This window comes from Canis lupus, chromosome 15 (assembly GCF_003254725.2).
Source record: "Canis lupus dingo isolate Sandy chromosome 15, ASM325472v2, whole genome shotgun sequence".
Classification (NCBI taxonomy): domain Eukaryota; kingdom Metazoa; phylum Chordata; class Mammalia; order Carnivora; family Canidae; genus Canis; species Canis lupus.
This window is the reverse complement of record NC_064257.1, coordinates 41,241,743-41,257,589: the sequence shown is the minus strand read 5'-3', so window position 1 is coordinate 41,257,589 and position 15,847 is coordinate 41,241,743. Positions and strand designations below refer to the sequence as shown.

The 15,847-nt window shown below is 39.8% G+C and overlaps 1 protein-coding gene across 6 annotated transcripts in view; it reads left to right on the top strand.

Moving 5' to 3' along the window:
- The window catches only part of IGF1 (insulin like growth factor 1), a 78,900-nt gene that overhangs the window by 39,326 nt on the left and 23,727 nt on the right, over positions 1 to 15,847 (top strand). The window lies entirely within an intron of this gene.

The window sequence follows — 15,847 nt, the reverse complement described above, 5'->3', positions numbered from 1 at the left end:
TTTATGATAGACACACAGTGAGAGAGAGAGAGGCAGAGACACAGGCAGAGGGCAAAGCAGGTTCCATGCGGGGAGCTCAATGTGGGACTCGATCTTGGGTCTCCAGGATCATGCCCTGGGCTGAAGGTAGCACTAAATCACTGAGCCACCTGGGCTGCCCATATCTGGGGTTTTTAAAGTATAAGAGGTCTTTCTCAGGATTCCCATCCTCACTGGCCCTTCCTTCTTGCTAGCGTTCTACTAAATCATACATTGTGTACACATGTTGGAAGCCCATATCACACATAGACATTGGCCTTGGCGTCATCTGAGAACTTGTTGGAAATGCACATTCTCAGGCACTACCTCAGACTTACTGAAACAGAAATTCTGAGGGTGGAGCCCAGGAATGTTGCTTTAATCAACCTTCCAGGACATACTGATACAGGCTCAAGTTGGAAAAGCCTTGATATGCATCACTGTGTAACCACCCACCTCCTGGTCCATTAGTCATGTTGCCCACTGGCTGCCTCAGGAACGCCCGCAGGTTTAGAAATCTGAAATTCATCCTTGTGTGGAGGTTAGTGGAGACAACTGGTGTGTGAGGAAGTTTTACCATTTGAAATCAAAGGAACTTCCTGATTCATAAGTCACTTGAACTCTCAGTTTTCTCATCTACAAAATGGGAATAGCTCCCATTCCCACTTTGTAGCTCCCAACTCTGCCCCATGGGGTTGTTGGAATGGCTGAAGGACAGAAAGTGTGTGGATGTGATTCATGAACTGCAAGGCACTCTATACAGTTAGCTCTAGAGTTAGCTACACAAGTCAATAATGCTGAAGTATATTATGAACTGTATTATGAATTAGGGGCAGGGGGGCAGCGCACAGGCAGGGACTGTGTTTTTTTTTGTCCTCATCAGTATTCAAAACCCTGAGCCCAAGCACATAATGGCCAGAATAATTATAACTAACATTTGGTAAATGTTTGCTCATCAAATACCCTTTGTGGTGGGTACTATTTGTACCCCCTTCTGTGGATGAGAACTGAGATGCTAAGAACCTTATCCATGCCCACATATTTAGAAATGTTGGAGCCAGCATCTGAATTCAGGCAGACTGGCTCTAGAGCTCCAACTTCATCGCACAGCCTCACAATTAATCCATGAGTAATGATCTAAGGATGGTGATGGGAGGTGACATGTCATATTTGCTCTGTGCCACTAGCTATTCCAAGCTCTCTTTGTGCATTAACTCATTACAAACTGAGAGAGGTACATACTATTATCATCCCTCTTATTAATGGGATATATTCTTATAAATGATCTCAAGGAGTATAAAGTCATTTGAATGAAGAATACTTACTGCTGCATTAGTTAAAATAAACAGAGACTAGTCCTCATGTTGGATTTCTTCTACCAAGGTAAAAACGTCTTCATTTTGCACCTCCATGTGTCCTGTTTGTGCACTTGACTTACCAATCCATTAGTCAATAAGAATTTATGAAGTGCCTAGTTAGTACCCAGTGCTGTCCTTATAGACACAGAAATAGGAGACAGAGTTTCTGCTCTTAAAATGCTTCAAATCAAGTTGGGAAAATGTGCCAGTCTTCATAAAACAGAAAATAAAGGCTAATAGGTAGTTAAGGGCTGGTTATGATGTATAAAGTAATCATTTTACACCTTCAGAGAGGTTGGTGGAAATGAAGTCCTCAGATAAGAATTTTCACAAGGGCCTGAAGGAAACTTCTATTGCTAGACTCAGACTTCAGTTGCTCTGGGCAACTGTCTTTGAACTGTTGAGTTCAGCATCCCTGCACACAGTCTCCTTCAAGGCTATCCCAGTCATCAGGATATAAAGGGAATGGTGACATATTACCTCATTTTTGTCTGTTTTGTTCACTCATCCTCAGTACTGAAAGCAGAATCTAGAACATAGTTAGGTGCTCCATTAACATCTGTGATTAAATGATATTAAGCAGGAGAAGAATAAGGTGGATGAAAAAGGACAGACATAGTTTCCCAAACTTGGGGTTGGATGGGGAGGCCAATGGTCTGGGATATGACTCCCCAAAAGCAGATTGGACAAGAACTCGGTATTCCACAGAGAACTGGGTTCAGGAGAACCGGAACAGACTTTGTTATTCACAATACAGATTCCTCCACTCCATACAGTGGGGTGTGGTGCTGTCTTGGTTCCTTGAGTGCCCACTTTCCCCACCCTGGAGAAGAAACCTCATAGGTACTCAGTAGTTTTCAAAGTTGAGATCTAGGGTCTCTTGTCATCAATTTCATTTTTCCTGGTTTTATTTCTACTTAGCAAACCTTTGGATGCCAAGCCAAAGCCTTGGTTACACCCCATGTTTCCTTCAGAGCAAATTGTACTAGTAATTGAAAACAGAAATTGGTTCTTTTATTCTAATTCATGAGATGCAGGTAAAATTTCTATTTGTGCTCCACCTTGGCTGTGTCTTTTCTAATCCTGGGAAAATATTTGGATATAATTCTCTGTTTTAGTCCTTTGGTCTTCCCTTCTGGCCTTTATGGAAGATTGTGGACTTTCATCAAAATTGGGTTGTCTGACAACATCTTCTGAAACTCAGTAATTCCATTCCTGGGAATTTATTCTTAAAAATTATCTCAAAGAGTAGAAAGTTGTGTTCACAAAAACACTCACTGCTGCATTAGTTAAAATAACGATAAACTGAAAATAACCAAAATGTCTAGTAATAGGAAAATGGTTTAAAGAAATAAATGATGAAAATTCTACTCAATAAAATATTCTGCTGCTTTAAAATTATAATTACAAAGATATGTAGCAAGATGTAAAATGCTTGCAATATAATGTTAAGCAAAGAAAACAGTATTGCATTAAATTTAGCTATGTCCAAATGATGTGTGCATCTGGAGAACTAGAAAAAAAATTTAAGTGAAGATAGTATTATTTGTTAAGGTACCAAAATTATGGATAAAATTTCTTTATTTTAATTTCTGCTAAAGTTATTATAACATTGGAAATTCCAAAGAATTGGAAACGTTGGTCTGGCTGCTGCCCCTTCTGGAACTAGAAAGAATCATAGTGTACTGGGTGAGATGTGAGCATCCCATATCCAGCTGTGCCCCAAACTGCAGAACTGCATAGACTTCTCTCTCAAGGGCAAAAGCCATGCATGGCCTTCCCTCGGATACTCTCTAGATTATTTAGTGCAGAACTGTCTCCTGCATGTGCTCAAACCTTGGAGCTGGCTGACAGATGGCCTCACTCACATCCTTCATGGATATTGGTATTACATGCTTTTAAAAATCCCAGTAACAGTATCAATTTCAGAGTTTCTCCTCCCATTTTCAAGCTGTCCCCAATCAAGGGGAACTAGCTGTATGATCTGAGTCAAGTTACTTAAACTTGCTAAGCATCAGCTTCCTCATCTGTAAAATGGATATAGTAATAATGCCTCTCCATGTAATACTGTAGGATGTAAATGAAAAAAGACAGGGAAAGTAATATTTACTATAGTGCTTTAATAGAAAGCACTCAACAAAGGGAAGCTCTGGGTAATGTTTTTATTGCAAAGGCCTCCATTGTTCTAAATGTCAAAGAAATAAGTTTGAATATAAAATGCTCAATAGATTGAAATGCTGCCTTTCATTCTCAAGAGAAACTTGTGTTCAATGGAAAAGTTTGCAACTTCATTTGAGTATGTCTTTGGGTCTTGTTATAGCTCCTTCTCTCCACTGGCTAATCAGTGTCCTCTGTGTTTGAGTCTTGTCAAGTGCTCTTGCTGTGTGGAGGTATTGTCTGCACTACAGTGTTTAGATCATGTTAGGACATTTAACCAAGCATCCAACCAGGTAGCATGTTTGGGCATAGTAACTCTGACATTTGAAGAAATGCATAATTTCAGGCCAGATAGAAGGCTAGGAGAAAGAGACAGTGCTGGTGATGCCACAGATGACTAACCCAGATGAGGGAGATGAGAAGTCTGGGAAGCCAAGAGCCACGGCCAAGGACAAGAGAGGAATTTGGTTTGAAGGGAGAGTGTTAAGACATCAACAGCTTGGAAAGAGAAGTCCAGGGTAATTTGTGGCCTGTTGAGTACCAGGAAGAAAGATGTGGCAAAAGAAGGCACAGATGTTGTGAAGAATGCAAGGAATTTTTGACGATTCATAGTCTGACTGCGGGAAATGCCTGCCAAGGGCAGATCTCAGTGGACCGTGGGAGCACTGGTTCAGTGAGAAGATATGTGAAGACCAAGACTTCACAAGTGACCTTTACTAGAGTATCATCTTGAACCAGAAGCAGAGGAGGAGGAGGAAGAGAAGGAGGACAAGAAGTTGTTTTAGAAGAAAAATAAATGCTATCAAGTCTTTAGAAGTAATTAAAATGTTTCTAGACCAACAGCCCCCTTTTTCCCATCATTCTTCTCTTTAAAAAAGTCATCATCAATGACTTAAACTCACAGTTCAGAAATGAGGATGTATGCAGCTCTCTCCACATTCTCTTACCAGAAACCCTGCTACTCAGTCAAAAAACTTTATTTCTCTTCTCTCACCCCAAATATAGAGAAGTTGCTACCTTGATGACCATTTCTTCACATCAACCTCAAGGTTTCTATATGTAGTTTTTAGACAAATATGCATCTAATTGACACAGTGGAGGTTATGGAGACCATACCCATCAAGAGGTCAATGGATTTGATATTCTTTTTTTTTTTAGATTTTTTATTTATTCATGAGAGACAGAGACAGAGAGAGAGAGAGAGAGAGAGAGAGGCAGAGATACAGGCAGAGGGAGAAGCAGGCTCCATGCTGGGAGTCCGATGTGGGACTCGATTCCAGGACTCCAGAATCATGCCCTGAGCAGAAGGCAGGCACTAAACTGCTGATCTTCTTTCTCACAAGTATAAGAGACTTGGTGTGGGGTTACAAGCAAGAAGATACTTGCTGGAAAGCTGGGAAGGAAAAATGGAGGCTGCCTTGCTAGAAGATTATATGCATCAGAAGAGATTTGTAAACCTGGGCTCTCACTTCCTGCTGGAGTTAAGACAGAGCTAATCATGCCTAAGTATTAGCATAAGCATAATGCTAATGTCTCCTTGCAACCTTCCCATACTTAGATCTGAGCCAAAGAGAGCATATAAAAGGCAGATGTTGAGGGAAATAAAATGTCCCATAAATAGTCATCCTGGCCCAGTGCACAAAGGAGTCTCCCCAGCTCTGTGACACATTGGTCCTCACGTTGCTTATTCCTAATGAGGCTCATTAATTCTCCAACCATGGGTAGGTTTTGTGATAAACTGAAAAATGACTTCTAGGGCAACCATCTCTAGTTCTCAGAAAGTAAATTCATGGAAGTGAGTGACTGGCTAGAAGGCCAAAAGGCCCCTGCATCAGAGTGGGAGGCCAGAGCAATGTGGTCATTCATAGTATGTTTGACTATGTAAGAAAAAATAAAAATAAAGGAGTTTGGTTTCTCTTTCATGATTTCCCAATATCACAAGATGAAAATCTTTTTTTGTTGTTGTTGTTGGATTTAGTAAAATAAATAAGAGAATCAGAGATTTTTCTTAGTTGGTAGTAATATTCGCCAAATAGCATTGATAAATTTTGAAGAGGTAGGCATACTATGAAACAAAATCAAGAGTGGTATTTATCTTGGAGACAAGCCACAACTTAACCACACCTCTCTTTCTCCTTATTCATAATTTACTTCTTCAATTCAGAAAAATAACATTTGGGGCAAGGAGGTTGAGTGGGTGGTTAAAAGCTAACAGACTTAATGATTGCCACATTACTAAGAAACCTCTTTAGTTGACCTTGAGTTTGCTATCTTGTCCAAAGAGGTATGGAATTCTAAAATACGATAATTTGAGGAGAGCACTTAAAGTCTCTTGGTCATGTTTAAGCAATCAAACATTAAGATAAAAGGGAGAAAAATTATAGCAGCAAAATTCCATTGAAAGAAAAGAAAGAAACGATGGTTTATGAGTCCAGATTTTAGCTGCAAGTTCCTGGAATAATATAATCACTCTAAATAAACCATTCAGCTTCAGTTTGCATACCTGATTGGTGTTTTGATAAATAATACTGAAACTTGCTTAAGAACTCCTTGTATAAATTTTAAATTTTTAATAACCTTAACATTCATTTATTTTTCCAAAAAGGGGGGGGGGGTGATGTTTGAAAAACCATGTTTAAAATGGTCATCTTCTAATTTTGCCCTTGGGGCAGATGTTGGGTACCAATGGCAAAGGTGATGGCCTGTCTGAAGCCCATTCACTTTATCAGAGATGGGACGGCATGTAGTTGTAGCTGGAATTTTCCAGGGAAACTATGCACATGTCCCCTGGAAGGAACTAAATATCTCACAGAGGGTTCATATACCACTCACAGACAGCAAGGAAAGTAGTAAAATAAAGAGTTGGCCACTCTGAGTGCTATGAGATTTAGCGTTCTGGTCAAAAACATTAGCAACCCTCGAGGGGCAGGTCACTTACTCAGTTTTTGAAGATGCAGCTTCAAAAAGAGTATTGGTGAAAGACTGGTGATTTTACACTAATTCTCAATTCCCAGTGCCACACAAGGGAAGGCCATCCCTCACTTGTTGCTCAAAGCCTTCAGAACCCTGATCTCCAGAATGCAGCTTGATTCTTTTTACTATTTCAACAGCTCCAATAAATGACTCTCTTTCTTACCCTCTTTCTAATTCATGCCCATGTCCTTCTGGAAGGGGCTTCTGTAATCTCCATAGATGGTCTTGTCCGCTCCTCTTAATCAGATCATGGCTTGGATATTCCCTATTTTCCTCCATCAAATTCAACACTGATCCCTGCTTTCCTTAAATTCAGCCTATAAATCTTGTTTCCATCTAAAATTAAACCTGAAAAAGAGGAAACTCCTGGTTCTTTCATCAAATTTCTCTTCTTAGAGAGAAGCACTGATAGGCCCTACATACATGGTTGAGTAAAAAATGGGTAGCATAACCATCCAGATAATCCTTAGGGTCATATTGTTAGAATGAGTCCTCGATACCAAGCAGTACTTTGGTTGTCAACACAAGAAAACTGGATCTCAGAGAGTCTGGGTGACTTGTGAGTTTGCACAAAGGATCTGGGGCTAAAATCCAATGTTGTTTTCCACATACCACATTGCCTTCTTTTCATTCACTCTCTGCATATGGCACTCTTGTAGGTGCTACAGAAACACTTCCCAGGACCTTTCAATTCAGGAACAGCACTGTTGACATCCCAGCATGAAAGGGACATCACACACAACGCAACTGGCACTGGAGTGTACACCATGTGGTTATTTATATCATGTAACGCCTTAACCACCTTCTCCCTCCCCCCTCCTCCTCTGTGTTCAATCTGTCACTGACTCTGGCTGTTCCTTCTCTGTGGTAATGCCAAGGGCTGTCTCTGCTGCTGTGGAGGCTGCCTTCCAACAGCTCACTCCCTGATTCAGGCCCAGTGCCTCTCCTTATGGGGCCTCCTCCTCCCAACACTCTCCCTTCAGACACGCCAGACTGCCCTGGCAGCTGTCACCCCTTCACCTGCCATCCTGACCGTGTCACACCCACCCCTGGGAAAATCTCCAGATGTGCCCTGAGCAAAACACAGAGGCCTGAGTGAGGAGACTGACAGGGAACAGGGCCCCTGAAAACACAGAGCAGGTGCCAAGTTGCAAAGAAAAGAGAAATGATAGACTTTAGAGTGAAACTAAAAATAAAGAGAATGTGTTTTAATACCCTTTTGGCTGATTCATCTTTCCATGGCACCAGAGAGAGGGGCGTTACCCTCTATTCACCAGTGCCTTATGTTTTGTCCACAAGGGCTCTCTTACCACATTTGAAAGAGTAAACAAGCAGTAACAATGCGAGTATAGGAGATAATGTTGGTAGCATGGCTACAATCTACAAGTTGGAGCCAGACTCATCTTACAATTTCCGTCATAGTCTTTCTCAAAAATGTGAGATAAGTAAAGTCCATATATGTAATTCCTCAACATCCCTTAGTGTTCTTTCTCTTGTTGTCTGTTTTCATCTCATTCAAGTATGGCTCCAAGATGGAGTAGTGATTAAGTGGGCCTGGTGACACTGTGTCCTTGGTGACTGCTTAGTCCCAAAGTTTGGTTGGCAGGAGAGGGAGCACTAGTTTCCCATCATTCCAGGGCAGAAACTAAACTCCAATACCTAGCCTAGTCTGCATAGCATCGACTTTTGTCCTAAAACTCATCAGTGAGTAAAAACGTTAGTGGCTGTCAAGAGCAGGCGAGAAGATGTAGAGGAAGAGAAAGGAAAGAGATGAGGCACAAAATGAAGAGAGAGGAGAAACATACATATGCTGGCTAAAAGTGAATGGGAAACCACTTCTGACCATCTCTTTCTCTCACAGCCATCTCATACCTTACAACACTGTTTTGAAATAAGTGGATGGATGTGGATGCTAACACTGAACAACTACTGAGGTTACAAGAGGTCAAGATAGCTTATCTTTGGTCATAAGACCATATGACTTTGCCTTGTTTGACTCGATAGGACGATCCATTGTCATGGTGTCTCTTGTGGATTAAAATTTCTTGGAACAGACTATACAACATAGAGTGTGGGTATCCTTTCAAAGGAATAGTTCTGCATTTACTTTAATGGTGAACAGTCCTTCTTTATCTGGAGAGGACCTTTTGCAACCAAACTTTGGAAAGGATGCATTTTTAAGAGGAAGAGAGGAAGGGGATACCTGCCCAGCTAGCTATGTTATCCAACTCGAGTCTATGATAATACTAGTTATAAGACCTAACATTTATTCAGACTTTACTGCATACCAGACATTGTGCAAAACACTGAACATACATTATCACTTAATCTTCCATCAGCCCGGGGGGCTCTCTTTTACATATGTCCATTTTATACAGCCTCTGAGTCTTAGAAGATTTGCTGCCTTGCCCAAGGTGAATGGCGAATAGGTGGCAGAACCCAGGTCCGCCTGACTCTAAGCCCTGTGCCGCCAGCCATTCCACATACTGCCTCCGACACTGGTATGTCTCCTGTCACAGGCAGATCATACTGGAATCCTGTACTATGTTCTAAATAATTGAAACGATGTGACCAGAAAATGGTAGCTAACTTATATAGCAGACCCAACTGAAGTAATTCAAACATAAAAATGACCTCTTGGCATTTGATTATCTTTTACCTTAGACGTTGATAAACCAAACTGTTCCCTTAGGACGACATTTCTGTCCAGCAAAGCATTTCTCTTGCCAAAGTATAATTTTGTTGGCTACATCTATCTCCTCCAAGCCCTGGAATCAGACCTAAGCTAGTAAATTGTGCTGTCCTGGCAAGACGCTTGTCCTCCAGGGGATTGTATCAGGCTAAAGTAATACATCATGTTGCTTCCCACTCTGTTGGCCCATTTCTCCAAAGAGTCCTAAAACGGTAATGTTTCTGCTCTGAATCGCTAGTTTTCTTGTTCCTAGGCCTTGTGTTTTAGCTTCCTGATCTTAGAGATAGAGGTGGACTAAACAGCACTATTTTTACACCTGCCCTTGAGTTGAGGGTTTCCAAAAGAAGGGAGTGCTTAAAGAAAGGGGAAGCCCCATAGATCTTTGCTTCATTCTTTTCAGACCCACAGATACACAAACACTGACTTGATTGGGTGATGAGAAGAGTTTGGTCTTTTGGAGTTGTGGGGATTTAGTAGCTGAGAAAGAGTTACTGAGTGATGGGGGTGGGGGTGGGTCAAATAGGGCCAAGATTCCTAGAAAAGATGACCTTGTCCAACTGAGAAGTAGTGGGACCAGCAAACGCCAGCAGTTAAAATTTAACATAGGCCAAAATGAAATCAATGCCTAAATGTGATAGGTTTTTCAGAAAAGTTCATGACATGTAGTTCATAGAAGAGAGGACATTTTCTCAGTGTTCACTTTTACAGATGCTAAAGGTCGATCCTACTTGGAAAGATCCTTCTGCCAAAAAGCAGAAATGTATGGAGTCCAGTAGCAACATTTAAGGCAGGGAATATATAGATATTTTAGAAAAACTTCCTCAAAAACAATCCTAATTTCAAAGTGTCTGACAGTAGCCTTGATACTGATGGTAACTCACTAGACTCCTTGACACGTTTAAGTGTGTGTTATTCTAACTGCATAATGAGGTGCCTAGTTTCTAGTAGTGAAAGCCTCTTTCCGTATCTTTACTGAGCACGTGACAACATAGATCTTAATAATTGTTTTCACTCGTGTGATTTCCACAGAAATTTTTTAAAGGTAAAATATTGACGCATCAAAAGGGCTTTAAACTAAATGCCAATCCTACAAATTCAGAAACTATCAACCCAACAATGTATTACATTTGAATTTGGATAAATAGTCTTATCACAATTTTCCTCATTTTAGGAATTAACAAAAGGAGTCTAGTTTTCCCTGTGAAGCCATGAAATGTGTAAAAAGTGTTGGGAGGTGATTCTCACTCTTCCAACAAATGAAAATAACAATTAAAATGCTAAAATAGAAGTAACTTTAAGATTGCTCCTATTTCACTCAACTTTCCTAGAGTATACCATCCAAAGTTATGTCAGCTGAATGATTTTTTTAAAGGATTTTGTTTATTTATTTGAGAGAGAGTGATACAGTGAGAGAGAGAGAAAGAGTGAAGAGAGCACAAGCAGAGGGGTGAGTGGAGTGGGGAGGGTGAAGCAGGCTCCCACTGAGCAGGGAGCCCTGTTGGGTTTTATGTGGGGCTCGATCCCAAGATCATGATGTGAGCCAAAGGCAGACGCTTAATTAACTGTGCCACCCAGGTGCCTCAGATATTTTTTATTAGACAGGGTGGCCCATGGGGAAACATTGCCCTAAAAAATTAGTTATTCTGAGTTACTCTAAACTTGTCAACATGTTTGGAGGTTTGGGATAAATAGTTGGTATAAGGAATCTAATTTTCTGGCTTCTATAGATTCTTATTGTAGTATTTAATTTTGAGATCAATCCTCAGTTAATCAAAGTTAAATGGAAGTAGTTTCTTATTACTTAATAACCGCATCCATGTTTTCTATCAAACACATAATTGTGAATTTTCTAGAAATAGCCAACTTGAATTGTCTTACTTCTTTTTTTCTGCCTTCAAAATATGATTGACTTCAGAACCTACTCCTGTTCGCAATTTCTAAAGAACAGTTTTACTCCTCAGAACCAAAAGAGTAGCAAGTTGTGTCTTCAGAACTGGCTATTTCCCTCTTTGCAAAATATTTGCATTTTTCGTTGTTTAGCGATTCTTCAAATCAGGGTCTCCTCTTTCCACTGATGGGGTTAAAATAATTAAAGTTTTCCTCAATGAAATAGAAAGTTTCAAAGGAAATCAAAATTGAGTACAGCATCCCAATTGCATTTCAAGAAACCTATAACACAAGCATATATAGTGCCAGTAGAGGTAGTACCATCTCCTCCAGTAATGAACAACTAGAATTCTTTGTTCTAGCAGTGATGATCCCAGTTTAATCTCAGCATTACACCTTCTCCTTCAGAGATGGAGGGAAGCAAGTTGCTTGCATCTATGACAAAATGTGAGACTCAGCTAATTGGTGTGGTTTTGATGATGCCACAATTCTGCCCGAAACCCTTGTAACTAGCAAGTTTGCCCTGAAGATTATTGAATTACTCCACTGACCATGCATTATTTAAAGGGAAGTGCTATTATTATAGAAGCCAGCTGCTTCACCATTGGAATTCTGTCTGTTGGCCAACTTTCAAGATGCAGCACTGCACTGTGACTATGCATTATGTCTACTCATTGTGGAGTCAAAGCCTAGGTTAGGTGGTGGCCAACTTTTCTGCTAAGCAATATTTGGTGTGCATGCGTTGGAGCAAAACTACTGACAAAATAAATATATAAATATATAAAATTTTCAAAGTCAATACTGTCAGCAAGAAAAATTCTGTGAAATTTTATACATGTCTGTCTGTTCATGCTAATGGTCCCTTCATAACGCCAGTACCACGGAACTCTGGGACTACACCTACTTGCAGAAAGGACTATCCTTTTTCTATTCTATTCCTTTTGTAGTAGTTTCAAGTGAAGAAAAATATTTTATGCCTCTTGGAGAACTCAAGTAAAAATAGAAAAAAATATTTTCACTTTCTAAGTTAAAAAATATTTGAACCTCTTTCTTGAAGACAAAGTAAGTAGCTTCCAGCCATACTGAATATTTGGCCTAGATGGGTTTTCTCCTCCATTTCTTTACTTGTAACAGAATCTCTGAAATAGACAGGTCTATGGCAGTCGTACACTGTGCAGAATACAGGAATATACACCTAAGATCTCTGGCGGGTGTTCATAAAGACTTTGCTTCACTGTTTCTAGCAATGGGAAGTTCATTACCTTTAAAAGAAATTTGTCCCATTTTTAATACTTTTCAAGTACAAATTGTTAGGATTTTTTTTTCTTATATGAAGGCAATATTTGTTTCCCATTCACCTACCAATTCTGACTCTGCCCACAGAAGCAGAATTACATAGTTCCTAATGAGGAGTTTTTAAAGGCAAGGATAGAACAATTCATTCTATCTCATTTAAAAATTAATCATAGGGGTGCCTGGGTGGCTCTGCAGTTCAGTGTCTTCCTTCGGCTCAGGGTATGATCCTGGAGTCCTAGGATCAAGTCCCACATCGGGCTACCTTCATGGAACCTGCTTCTCCCTCTGCCTATGTCTCTGCCTCTCTCTCTCCATGTCCCTCATGAATAAATAATAAAATCTTTAAAAATAATTTAAAAATATACAAAAAATAATAAAAATCAATCATAAAGACAAGAGGAATAATTTACAGGTTGTTAAAAATCCCCATTTTTCTCAAAATTGATACTGGAGGAAATGAATTTACAGCCTTTCTATTAAGTTACATTGTTTCAGACTTCTAGTTTCAGCCCATAGCAACAAATGTCTATATTTTGGTTCTAGAAAAAAAGTAATATGAGTGTACTGGTGGTAGGAATGCAAAATGGTGCAGCCACTATGGAAAATGGTATGGAGGTTCCTCAAGAAATTAAAAATAAGTTTATCATGTAATCTAGGAATTCCACTTCTGGGTATTTATCTGAAAAAAAATGAAACACTAGTTTGGAAAGATTATGTGCACCTCTAAGCCCATTGCATTGCAACATTATTTATAATAGCCAATATATGGAGGCAACCTAAGTGTCCATCAATAGATGATTTTTTTTTAAAGTGTGGTATATAGTACATACAATGGAATATTACTCAACCATAGAAAACAATGAAATTTTGCCATTTGTAGCAACATCGATAGACCTAGAGGTATCACACTAAGTGAAATAAATCAGATAGATAAAGACAGATAACACGATTTCACTTATATGTGGAATCTAAAAAACAAAACAAATGAACAAACAAAAGAGAAACAGCCTCATAGATACAGAAAACAATATGGTGGTTGCCAGAGGGGAAGGCTGGAGGATGGGCAAAATAAGGGAAGGGGATTAAAAGATACAAACTTCCAGTTATAAAATAAATGAAAAACAAGGAGACAATGTGCAACACAGGGTTTATTTTATTTTTTTTAATTTTTATTTATGTATGATAGTCACAGAGAGAGAGAGAGAGGCAGAGACATAGGCAGAAGGAGAAGCAGGCTCCATGCACCGGGAGCCTGACGTGGGATTTGATCCCGGGTCTCCAGGATCGCGCCCTGGGCCAAAGGCAGGTGCCAAACCACTGCGCCACCCAGGGATCCCAACACAGGGTTTATAACAGCTTTGTATGGTGAAAGATGGTAGCTATATTTATCATGGGGATCATTTCTTAATGTATATAAATGTTGAATCGCTATATTGTGCACCTAAAACTAATATAATAGTCATATTATAGTAATATGTCAACTAAACTTCACATTTGTACACATATTATAGTAGAATGTCAACTGCACTTCAATTAATAAAGAAAGAATGAATATGAGGCACTCGAAGATAAAGGACGAAACTTTGATCTTCAACTGTGGCCTCTTGATTAGTAAGAAATGATTTGTTTTTGTTGTTACATGTCCTATGTAGAACCAGAAATCAAGTCTATAGGACATTTCAAAGGGTGAATTACACTTTAAAAGGCAATATGTAAATATTTGTTATATTCATATATTCCCAATGAAGTACAATTAGTCCATTGTAGATACCATGAATAGACAAAGAAAAACATTTCTCTAGCATTATGGTCGCTAGAGATAACCAGTAGTTACTTGTTATGGTAAAATCCAAGTCTGTTTACCACCATTCAACAATATTAAAAAGGAATAGATGAACATAAGGTAAACTTTCTTTATGGAGCATTACAGAAAAGTCCTAAATTTCTGTTCATAAATTCATTGCTCTATGGACTGAAAAAGCACAGCTATTTTATAGACTGAGCCATGTCAAACTCTGAGCTCATCTAAGAAAGATGACAAAGCAGATGCCCAGTGTGGGTCTTTTTTTTTTTTTTTTTCTGCTCTGATGATTACTTTCTACTTCATAAAAGGAAATAGATGTGTGGTGAGTTTCATGGCTATTGACAGTTGTCAAGAAGGGAATATGCAGTACATAGTGTTTTCTGCCTTCCCAAGACTAAGGTTGCTGTCCTCCTCCAGAAGGAAGATTACAGTAGAGATGCATGAAATGGAAATGCTAAAGAGGTCCTGAAGTTACAAAACCTATCCCTCTCCATCTTCAACTCATAAGCATGAATTTTGAAATGGGTTGTTTCTGAGTTAGCCAAGGTTGGATGTTTTTGGAACCACCTTTACTACCCCACCTCTAAAACATCAAACTACTAATCTATACTATACAACAACAACAAAAAAAATCCCAATTATGTCTCATTAAGAAGTTTATAGTTTCAACAGAGAGCAGCCATTACCTGTGGTAGACAACAGGGAGAGCTCAAAGTAGGCTGAGTCACCTTCTCCCCACCCGAAGAGAAAAACCAAAGTGTATCAGCTACTCGTAACTGGCTGACCCCTTCAACCTCTTGAAATAACCACTTAGCAAAAAGTATGTAGAAGTCCTTTGTGGATTACAAAGAACCATGTAAGCCTATTTGTGCCTTTCCTCTAATTTATAGTCCCAGGAAAAGACTATAAAAACAAAAAAACATTGTTTACATTGCCCAAGGGACTGGCCAAGTCTCAGCTTGCCAGGGCCCGGCTGGCGAACAGAACGAGAGTCTTCTGCACGTGGATCCTCCAATGGCAAGTGAAAACACTACTAAGTCTTCAATTGGGGCCAGCTGCCTAGTCCCTCCCAAACCCCTCAACTATGAGGCACCCACAGGGTTTGCCCCTAAGCGAGAAAGTAGACCCCACCCAAAGAGACCACAAATGAACCCTCACTGAATTACTGCCCCCAGCTGCCCTAAGAATGACAATAAACCTGCCTTATGGGGAGGAAGGATCCCCAGGCTCCTGTGCCAAACATCAGGAAAACATTTGGGTTTGTAGAGGATGCCATGAATGGTTGGCCCTTCAAGCAGTGAAGCAGCCAAACTAGTTTGGTAGCAGGCCATTTCCATGGGTCTGATCTTCCCAACCAGGGAGTTCAAAATATACATGGGGATTTTGACTTTCAGAACACCATTCCCAACAATAGTGTCATTATTATACAAACGTAAGACTTTTTATTTAAAATATGACATTGTCTTCTGTGTCAGGAATAAAGACTGAACATATGCCAGATTGATTAGTTGGATTCTTCTGGATCAGTGGTTCACAAATTTTCCTCCATGAAGGCTGAATATCAGTGCAGAAGACCAGGCCCTGCACCTCCCAAGGGAGATGAGAGATGAGAGAGATGAGAGAAAGCCAAGATCCAGTCTCCCAGCCTTCGCCTGAGCCAGA